Below are 10,061 nucleotides of genomic sequence, written 5' to 3' on the forward strand. Positions count from 1 at the left end.
TCCAGCGTAAATTCTGCCTCAACTTCAACTGACCTAATCCTCATCCACTCACTCTGAATTTGGAAAACTCGTCGATTATTCGCATATATCTATACTATTATTATAAAGAGGTAAGCGTTTGTGAGTTTATGAGTTTGTATGTTTGAGGCGGATAATCTTTGAATCTACCAAAGCGATTACAAAAATTCGTTCACCATTATATAGGCTATATTTTACCTCAAAATTCCCATGGGAGCGAAGTCCCGGGCAACATCTAGTTCTGAATATAATGAGAGCCATGCTTGCTTAATCGTGCTTCGCTGCGACGACGCAATCATATCATGGCCACGTTATTTTCTGTAGGTATACGTTCATCGATTCTCCACAAAATTTCTGCGTTTTTCGACGACCTATGTCAACGTGACGGAAGGCGACGCAACCGAGCATTGCGGCATGGCTCTAACTGTAGAATTGACGCGATAGCTGATGGACTTGTCGATTGCATATCTGGATCGAATATCTTTCAGTATTCGCCGGTAATCAATGATAATACATGCAATAAAGCCAATACAGAACAATACATTACCACATAGACGGCAGCAGTAAGATACATTATTTGATTTGAATTTGAATTTTTGAATTTGAATTTACATTCACGGATGTGGTTCGCTCGGTACTAACATTACAATAGTTTACAAATATTACAAACACTCACTAAATGTGCAGGTAGTCCAGTTAAAATTGTAGTAATGGCGACGCATGCACTAAAACGGTAGAATCAATATAGGACTAGAATTTTGTCAGCAATGAAGAAAGGTAGTTTAGTGCAGACATTTTTTTGTGATCACAGGTATAAATAAATATTTGTCCGCATTGTTAATCGAACCCAGGACCTCCAGATAGCCGACGGGCGTGGTGACCACTACGCCACGAAGGTCGTGTTGTCTTGTCCCTTTTATATTTTAACCAGGCAACCACTCCTTTACAGATAAGAGTGGCTATATACATTTAAATATATATTTAAAAATTTCTGACCCTAAACAGAAAAACTATATAGGCACTTTTGAATCTTAAAAACGATATATTATAATTTACACAAAAGCTGCAGAAATTCGGAAAGAGAATTTGCTGAGAAACTCGATTCAGTATTGGTAGGTACGTCTAAAGGTCTTTATATCTGGCCACAACGACCATTACCGTTGGTGGCGGTCGACTCAAAACGATCGGAACTCTTTATACCTCCTTTGTGGCGCAGTCGGGTGCGAAAGCCAAGGACGACGGGTATTCGTGGACTTGAACGTTATTCTAAAATTATACCTATGACTCGCTTTTCAGCTCTTAGGATTAGAGTTATGTGGAATACGGGGTATAGGGAATAGGATACCTTCGCTGTTCAAGTAAAATTCAGTAAAGTTGGGAACAAATGTTCAGCTATGCAGCTCCCGTCTGGTCCTGGCAGACCCAAGAAGTGATGGCTCGTAACTCGTAACATAGTCACTGCGTGACTTTAAATTAATAAAGAAAAGAAAAAGAATATTTGTAACCACTTTTACAGCAAATAAAGATGATTTGATTTTGATGTCACCTACCATGTTATGCGTGACAATGATCTGACGACAAATGATATGGAGAAGATGGAGAAAACGTAGGAAAGTGGACCTTGGGCTCCAATATTCTATTTCGGCGTTAGCAATCTAGAAAATGCTCAGATGAGAGCGAGAGAGAATAAAGCTTATGAAAATTTATATTCAACGCTTCAAGAGCAGCAAAAAAGTGAGAGCAATAAATCACATTTTTCTTCAGCAAACAAGCGTAATCCGAGCAAAGCCGGGTAACAAGCTCTTGTCTCCGACGACGTCATTATGACACTATGCAAGGATATTTAGAAAAAATCCTCTACGAAAAATAACCTAGGTTTAGTCGGGAATTCTTTGCAGAATAAATTACTATCATTTTTTTATCTAAATTGATTCTTCGTCGAGTGTGTTATTATTGCTTTTATATACTTACCTTAAATAAGTACATATTAAAAAATATATATTTTTCTGTGGAAATCATATTGCCTTGTGACAATATGTATTCTATGAAATACTAAGATGAAAGAAAATTTCTTCGGTGTAAAGTCAGTGCTATTCGTGTATCAAAATTTGCAGCCACTTTAGCAAATATAATTTTAATTAATCGATATTTTCGTTTTAACATTACTAGGAAGACGCTAGTAATTTTAGTGAGTATTAAACCAACCGGAGTGGCAAATTCCTCTCTACTAAAAGTACAAGACGTTCATGCCGTTTTGTGAATGTGGGCAATTTAGAGTTTGTCCGAACCATTATTAAGTGCATGTATATCTATAATAATGTTATTTTATTATTATCTATGCATTAGTATGATAATATTTCGTTAGTTAACCGTTCACTGACGCAATGTTAACTAAACTAAAACATTTTCAACAACATTATTAAACCCTTATAGCAATAGATCATTTCGATGCAAGGAACATATATTTCCGTACTTTCTTCCGTAGCTTCTATTAATTATAGCTTCATGATTGTACCTTAGCCCGCATTGAAGTGTCAGATTTTGTCGCAAAGCACGCGACTCCTCGGTTGGTTTAATGCCCTAAGAAAACGTACGCCCGCTTTAAGTTTAAATGGAGACGAATGAGACGTAGTCCTATAGATATTAACCCAATGTAGCATAAACAGTTGAACTAAAACAAGGGTGCACGATCCTAAACACTCAGCCCGAACAAACACATTAGTCACTGTACTATTGTGCCAGGGCCAAGTTATGGCCTAGACGGGCCCAAATATCTTATCAATAGTTTGTTATTTTAGGTAAGTTCGAGTGTGTGTCGGTTAGTCTTTGAAGCGGTGGTGGACGAGTGGCGAGACCGCCCGCCTGCGATCGAAAGGTCCCAGATTCGAATCATACCCGTATCACATTAGTTTGTATACCAATCAGTATAGTAATTTTCACAGGTGACCATTTGCTGTGAAGGAAAACATCGTGAGTGTGCAGGTTTACAACTACTGGCTGACAGTTTCAGTACACTAATGTGTGTAAGAGATGACACCAGTACAAGCAATTTACACACTCGAACAGAGGGAAAAAAAACCGCCTGTGGATCAAAAGGTCCCAGGTTCGAATCCTACTCGTGCCACATGAGTTTGTATACCAATCTGACTCATGTATAGTAGTTTTCATCGACCACCACTTGCTTCCGGTGAAGGAAAACAGCGTGTGGAAACCTGCACACTGGTTGATAGTTATTAACTTGTGTGTGAAATAGAGAAGGCAATGGCGAACCTCTCCATTAATAATGCCAAGTTGTTGTGTGTAATAACTCTGACCCTGACCCTCAGCAATGAGGAATACGACTATGAAGAAGACAGAAGGAAAAAAGTCTTTAGTGCTCTCTCATGTGAATGCTTTCCGTGTTGCAACCTTATCTTTAGGACTTCGGAGCCAAAATCCTGCTGTCCTATTTTTTATTTACGCATGATGTTCGCACGATTTTCGGCATAATAATGGAAAATTAGCTGATGAAAAATAAAATTAATTCATTGTTCCCTTTTGGTGAAGTAAGGGCAAAAAAAACCTTTCAAATTTATAATATTACGTGTGGATAATGACAATTTGCGTGTTCTCTAGTATAACAATACGTTAGAAGTCGAAATCATTAAAGATGAAAGTAAAAATCTTGTCACTAGCGTAAATTTTTCTAAGAAAATTTCTTTTAGAACCGTGTTCATTTGCGCTTGTTGGAGTATTGTATTTTCTTTCTTCAGTAATTCAGAAATCCTGTATTTTGTCGAAATAAATTAAAACGTTGTTCCACCTTAATTTTGACGCTACCGTGGGGGATGTCGATTTCGCGAAAAAATGTACCTGAATTAATAAATAAAATATCTAAGTATTATAGTATTATAGTATATTCTTATCTATATATGTGTGTATATATATTTTTATGTATTTAGTTTGTTCATATTGTACGTTATTAATTCTAACTTGAGATTTCAGCGCGTCTCCGTGAGGTAACGGGCGATCTAAGGGCGGGCAGTTACTTTGCACAGAGGATTGCCATAGCGGTTCAGAGGGGTAATGCTGTCAGCCTTCTTGGAACCCTTCCAAGCGGCGACGGGCTGGAATCTCTTTATTATTTATAATTATAAATTTTGTAAAAAAAATATATATTTTTTTTTATGTTTTATAAAAATGTTGTAGTTAGTTTATTATGTGCTACTATTGAATATTAAAAACCTACTTCCCTCCTATTGTCTACATGTCCTCTCAACCTGTCGCGGGTTGACTGTAAGAGTCAGAAGTCTGTCAGTCAGAGAAGTCTGCCGTTATACATGTATCTTTCTTATATTGATTTTATTTTATTGATGCACTTATTTACGTGAAATAAAATTATTACAAACAAACAAAACATTGAATTACCAAGTGGTAGAAACAGGTAGTTAGTTTTTAATATAGCTGAGTTTCAAAATCAAAGGTTATCTAATGTATAAACTTTAATTCATTAATTTATTTTAATACTTCTACATGCTCCGAATGGAGTATCGTAAAAGAAAAGAATATAATTATCAAAGAAAAGTAAGTATACCTAATATTAAAGCAAGAAGGAAAATATTATATAAATATTATATAATATAGTACGATTTTGATGTAGATGAAAAGAGAGAAGAAGCTCTCTTTACGTCTACAACAATATCGTATTCCCTGCAAAATATTTCCTTTCACATGAAAGAGTTTTTATCACGAGACGGGTATAAAATGTGGAGGAGTAATCGACGTAAATTAAGAGTATTTGGATCCCGATTCCCAAGAGTGGGGGGGAAAAAATTTAAACAGACCGAAGCATTTATTAAAAGTGAAGGAAATTATTCAAATTGGGGCCGGGCGATGCGACAAATTAATGACGGCTGCAAAATGAGCACGTTATGGTTAACGCTTCAAAAGCTTTATGTTTGGGCTCGAAATTTCTACACAATTGAATACTACAAAGTATTTGTAGATAAGTACAGAACAGAATTTGAAATAATAAAAGAAAGAGAACTGTCGAGAACTTACGATACATTTACTTTTATTGTTCCAAATTCTTACTTGCTTACGATACGTATGTTGTATATAATATATAATATCAATTTACACGTGATTTATATGTATCTATTTACACGTGTTTTTGCAAATAAAATATCTTTTATCTTTAATATTGTCACCTGAATATAGTTGCATAAATCATTTAAGTAATCAAGTAGTTTCATAGACAATATTTTGTTTACACATGCCATACATGGTAGAAAAGCGGGCTGACATCGTGCTGTTTGCTGATGACACGTCATTAATCTTTAAAGTAGACCGCCATAGCGAAGATGTTGATGATGTAAATCGTATTTTGTCTATCATTTCGAATTGGTTTTGTGCTAATAACTTATTGCTGAATGCAAATAAAACACAATGCATTAAATTTACACTTCCCTATGTTAGGCAGGCTCATGTCGACGTGACTCTGAATGGAGAAAGCTTAGATTTTGTACTAAACACCAAATTCTTAGGAATTACCCTTGATTCCAAATTGAAATGGGACGCTCATATTAATGGCCTATCTAAAAAGCTTAGTTCCGGCGGCATTCGCAGTTTGGAGAATCAGACAACTGACGGACGTGGCGACTGCTAGATTGGTTTACTTTAGTTATTTTCATAGCTTAATGTCCTATGGGATACTACTTTGGGGGAGTGCTAGCACCATTAACACTATTTTCATTTTACAAAAAAGAGCAATCCGTGCTATATATGGTTTGAGGAGAAGGGATTCCCTTAGAGATTTTTTTAAAGATATTAATATTTTAACTTTACCCTCTCAATACATATTTGACAACATTATGCATGTCCGGAAAAATTTAAACTTATTTTAAAAAGTTGGTGATTACACTGATAGAGCCTTACGTAATAAAGATAAATTGTCTGTCCCCGGGCATCGGTTGGCCAAAGTTGGAACGTCTTTTGTTGGGAACTGTATCCGTTTTTATAATAAATTGCCTAAATGGATTCTTGATTTGCCGGACAAAAAATTTAGAAATTATATAAAAGAAGTACTTTGTAAAAAGGCATATTACAAGTCTGACGATTATGTGAACGACAATAATGTTTGGCCCAAGCGTGGGGCAGTATCCTCATAACATATGTAACTGATTTAAGTCATTATTACGTACGTTTTGTACATTTAGCTTTTTATTAATATAATATATATTTTGTGTGACAATTTTCAATAATTTTATTGGAAATACAACTTTTATTTTATTTATTTATTCAAATTTTGACATTTTTAATAATGAGGTAAATTCGTCCTTCTAATTTTTAATATATGTATAAGACCTATATTTGTTAATTGTCGTCCTTGGAGTAAAGGCTGCGATGAAGTTTGTTGCGCCGCTTCTTCTTCACCTGCGCTTTGGAAGCTGGCAGTAGACTTAGTTTAAGTAATTTTTGACGTCAATAAGTGATGTATATCATCCTAAATTGAATAAAGAATTTTGAATTTGACACTGTAAATTACACTCTAGTTAAAGGAAACTCTAATTTCTGTCGACGGGTTGACCGATATCTATCTATATATTAGCGCGGACTGGATTATTCGAGCCACGGGCAAAGTCTACAATTATTTTTTAAACCGACAACAGAAGTTATAAGATTAGCGTGTCTATGTATATGTACGTCTGTCCGTGATATCGCAGCAGCAAAAGGGCTGAACCGCTTTTGATCTGGCTTTGAAATATAATTTAATTTTAGTTTAAAAAGTGCATTCAGCCGTTTAGAAGTCGTCAGCTTTTTTCCAGCAGATGAGATGATGCCAGCAATTTCTTTATCTAGACAATTAATACTTGAAGGCTCTTCTATCGCTTTGTTCCGAAGTCCGTGCGCAAACTGTAGGATGTATATCTGTTCAAACTACATTTTACATTGGTCTCGGTGTAAATAAGGTCATAATTGGTTCCCGCTCGGCGAAGTTATAATGACGGGGTATTGTAAACCAGTTTGCAGTAGATGTTGGCTTATCGCGTTTGTCTTGGAGATGACTTGGTGTCCTGGTTATTGCCTGTCTTGTGTGTTGACCTATTTCTTAGTTAAAAATACAGATTAGCCATGCCGAAGTAATGATATCTAACAATGAGTAGAATTTATCAATCAATTTACTGTAGTATATTGATTGATTGGCTAAAGATTTGTTTTTATTGTCTCCTCATAATTTAACTAGCTGTTGCCCACGGACCCGCCCGCTTGATATCTGATTACAAACTATATCTATTCAAAATTTTATCAAAATCCAGTTTAGCCCTAAAAGTTTTTAAGAAATTTTGAGCTTAGCCAAAAATTAAGAGGCTCAACTTCCCAACCCACTCGGCGTAAAACGACCCAAAAATTTAACAGCCCCCGTAAAATCGGCGAACGTAAATTTTCACATAAAACTCACCAATTTATTTAAATAACCCCAAAGAGGGATGCTGCTGCCCTTCAGAAGTTTTAAGCTGTATAATGCGTCAGAGAGGTACAACAAGGTAAGTGCAGACATGACACAATTACCAATACTTGTCTTTATTTGAAAAATATACAATTAAATGACAACTTCATTATTAAACCTATTAAATTAATTTAAATATCTATTAAAAATTAATAATAAAATACTACCTAATAAAGATTTTTGGTAGCAGGAAGGCGAAGTTTTTCCCTGCATAGAAAACATTAAAAAATAATAATAAAATACTACCTAATAAAGATTTTTGGTAGCAGGAAGGCGAAGTTTTTCCCTGCAAAGAAAACATTAAAAAATAATAATAAAATACTACCTAATAAAGATTTTTGGTAGCAGGAAGGCGAAGTTTTTCCCTGCAAAGAAAACATTAAAAAATAATAATAAAATACTACCTAATAAAGATTTTTGGTAGCAGGAAGGCGAAGTTTTTCCCTGCAAAGAGAACGGAGTCAGAGAATCAGTGACAGCCCAGTTCCCAGCGCGAGTAATATTTGTGTTCTCAGTAGTGTCTATAGTTCTGTTAGATGTAGAAAAATAGAGGAGGCACGCTGATGTCTATCTGGCAAACAATTCAAGCTTAGTGTTTATTTTGTCCGTTTGTTGTGTTAATTACACGTATTTGGTCCGTCGCATTTGATTTTCTGTACCATGTCAAGATCCGTTTTGTCAATAATGCAAATCGGTTTAAAGTATAATTGTTTAAATACACACTTATACTTATATCTGGATAGGTATATAATTTATATTAAGTATCGAATAATGACATGCTTTTATTTTCTGGACTGTCTATATTTTATGAGGAAAAGTAATCGGAAATTTCCGAGGCATCACTATGCTGGATATTAATAAAGTTCGATGAATTTATGACGCCCCATATACATATATATATAATGAGTTAGCAAGCAAAACATTTTGTATGTTTGAAACACGAAACTTAATAAGTCTTTGATGTATGACGTCCCTACAGAATCGAAACCAAGGTTTACCCACACGGTGGTCTTTATGTAACTTATATGATGAATTAGCTATTGCCTGCAGCTTCGCCCGCGTAAATTTTCCACGGGAACAGTTAGTTTTCCAGAATGTTGTTCCCTGGGCGTTACAGCCCCGGAAGATAGCGGGAACACGCGGAGATGAGAGGCATGCGGCTAACCTGATGGAAAGTGATCACCGCAACCTCAACAACAGGAGCACAGAATTTGATCTCGATCTAGTTCTGTGACCAGGAGCGTGACACGTACGTTGTCGACTTCATTGTCTAGACATTTTACCTCATTACTATTGCGTGTTTTCTACATGTCAAACTTTGTCTGTAATCATGTTACTTGTATTTCATTGAAGGCAATAAGCAAAAGTCCACAATTTACCTTCCTCAGGCAATCCCTCAGGAACCAACGTCAATAATAAATGCGACAACATCAGAGTGCGAGCTTCCCGACCTGAAACAAGGCTTCGGTTCGGTGCAGATGATTTTAGGCCTTTTTTAAGTAAATTTTTCGTTCACATTTGCGTTCAGCTACTCTATTACAGTCAATTTTGTACTCCGAAAGTTCACAAAATGTTCTTGAAATCCATACTAATATATTAAAGAGGAAAGATTTGCATTTGTTTTTTTGTTTGTAATGAATAAACTCAAAAACTACTTGAGCAAATTTTGATGAAATTTGGCACAGAGATAGGCCACTTTTTATTATGGTTTTACCCGAGCGAAGCCGGGGAGAGACGCTAGTCTAACATAACAAGATTTCTGACATATTAGTTAAATTTTGCAAGAATATAGATCCTCCTCATACTTGCACCGTATTTCTCAGCGCTGAGGGTCGTGACCACCCCTCTGCATCACTTTCTCTCGCACGATCCTTCCTATCGATCTATCTCTGTCTCTGGAGATGAGGAAAGAATAGATAAAAGTTTACTAAGGATAAAAATGAAAACAAAAGCATTGTTTTCATGATATAAAACACAACTTCTACATAACTAGACATGATAAACTGTCCCACCTAATGTGCTGTTCTGCGTGCCCCTCCAACTGCACAAGCACAGACCTGTTCACGCCACGTATAATGCTTAGGTCTTCACAAATTCGCAGAATTTCAAGTGAACGTTCAGACCACACGTACATAATATTTAAAGACCAGAGTCGACTCGCTAATACCAGCTACACATTATCGCCGAACTCAGACAGAAGTCGACACGAATCAATAACATAGTATGAAAGCTTTTATTTACAGATATATATATGTATGATATGCCGAATCCACTAAAGTTCCGCGACAATGTATAGCCGGCATAAGAAGAAGAAGACTTCATATATAACAAGTAACCTTCTATTTACGCGTTCACTAAATAACTCGCAAGTACAGGCACTAAATAAAATCTCTATTTACCTATTTCACGCTCCCCTTGAGTCGAAAGGCTTCGCCGGAAGGAAAAGAGCGTTTGAAACGATTTATCTTGAGGCAGACGCCGTTAGGGCTGGAAGCCGGCCTTGCTGCGGAAAATGGGATGTACTGTGTCTGGATGAGACAACATCTGGAGTAGA

The sequence above is a fragment of the Plodia interpunctella genome, chromosome 15 (assembly GCF_027563975.2).
Source record: "Plodia interpunctella isolate USDA-ARS_2022_Savannah chromosome 15, ilPloInte3.2, whole genome shotgun sequence".
In the NCBI taxonomy this organism is placed as follows: Eukaryota; Metazoa; Arthropoda; class Insecta; order Lepidoptera; family Pyralidae; genus Plodia; species Plodia interpunctella.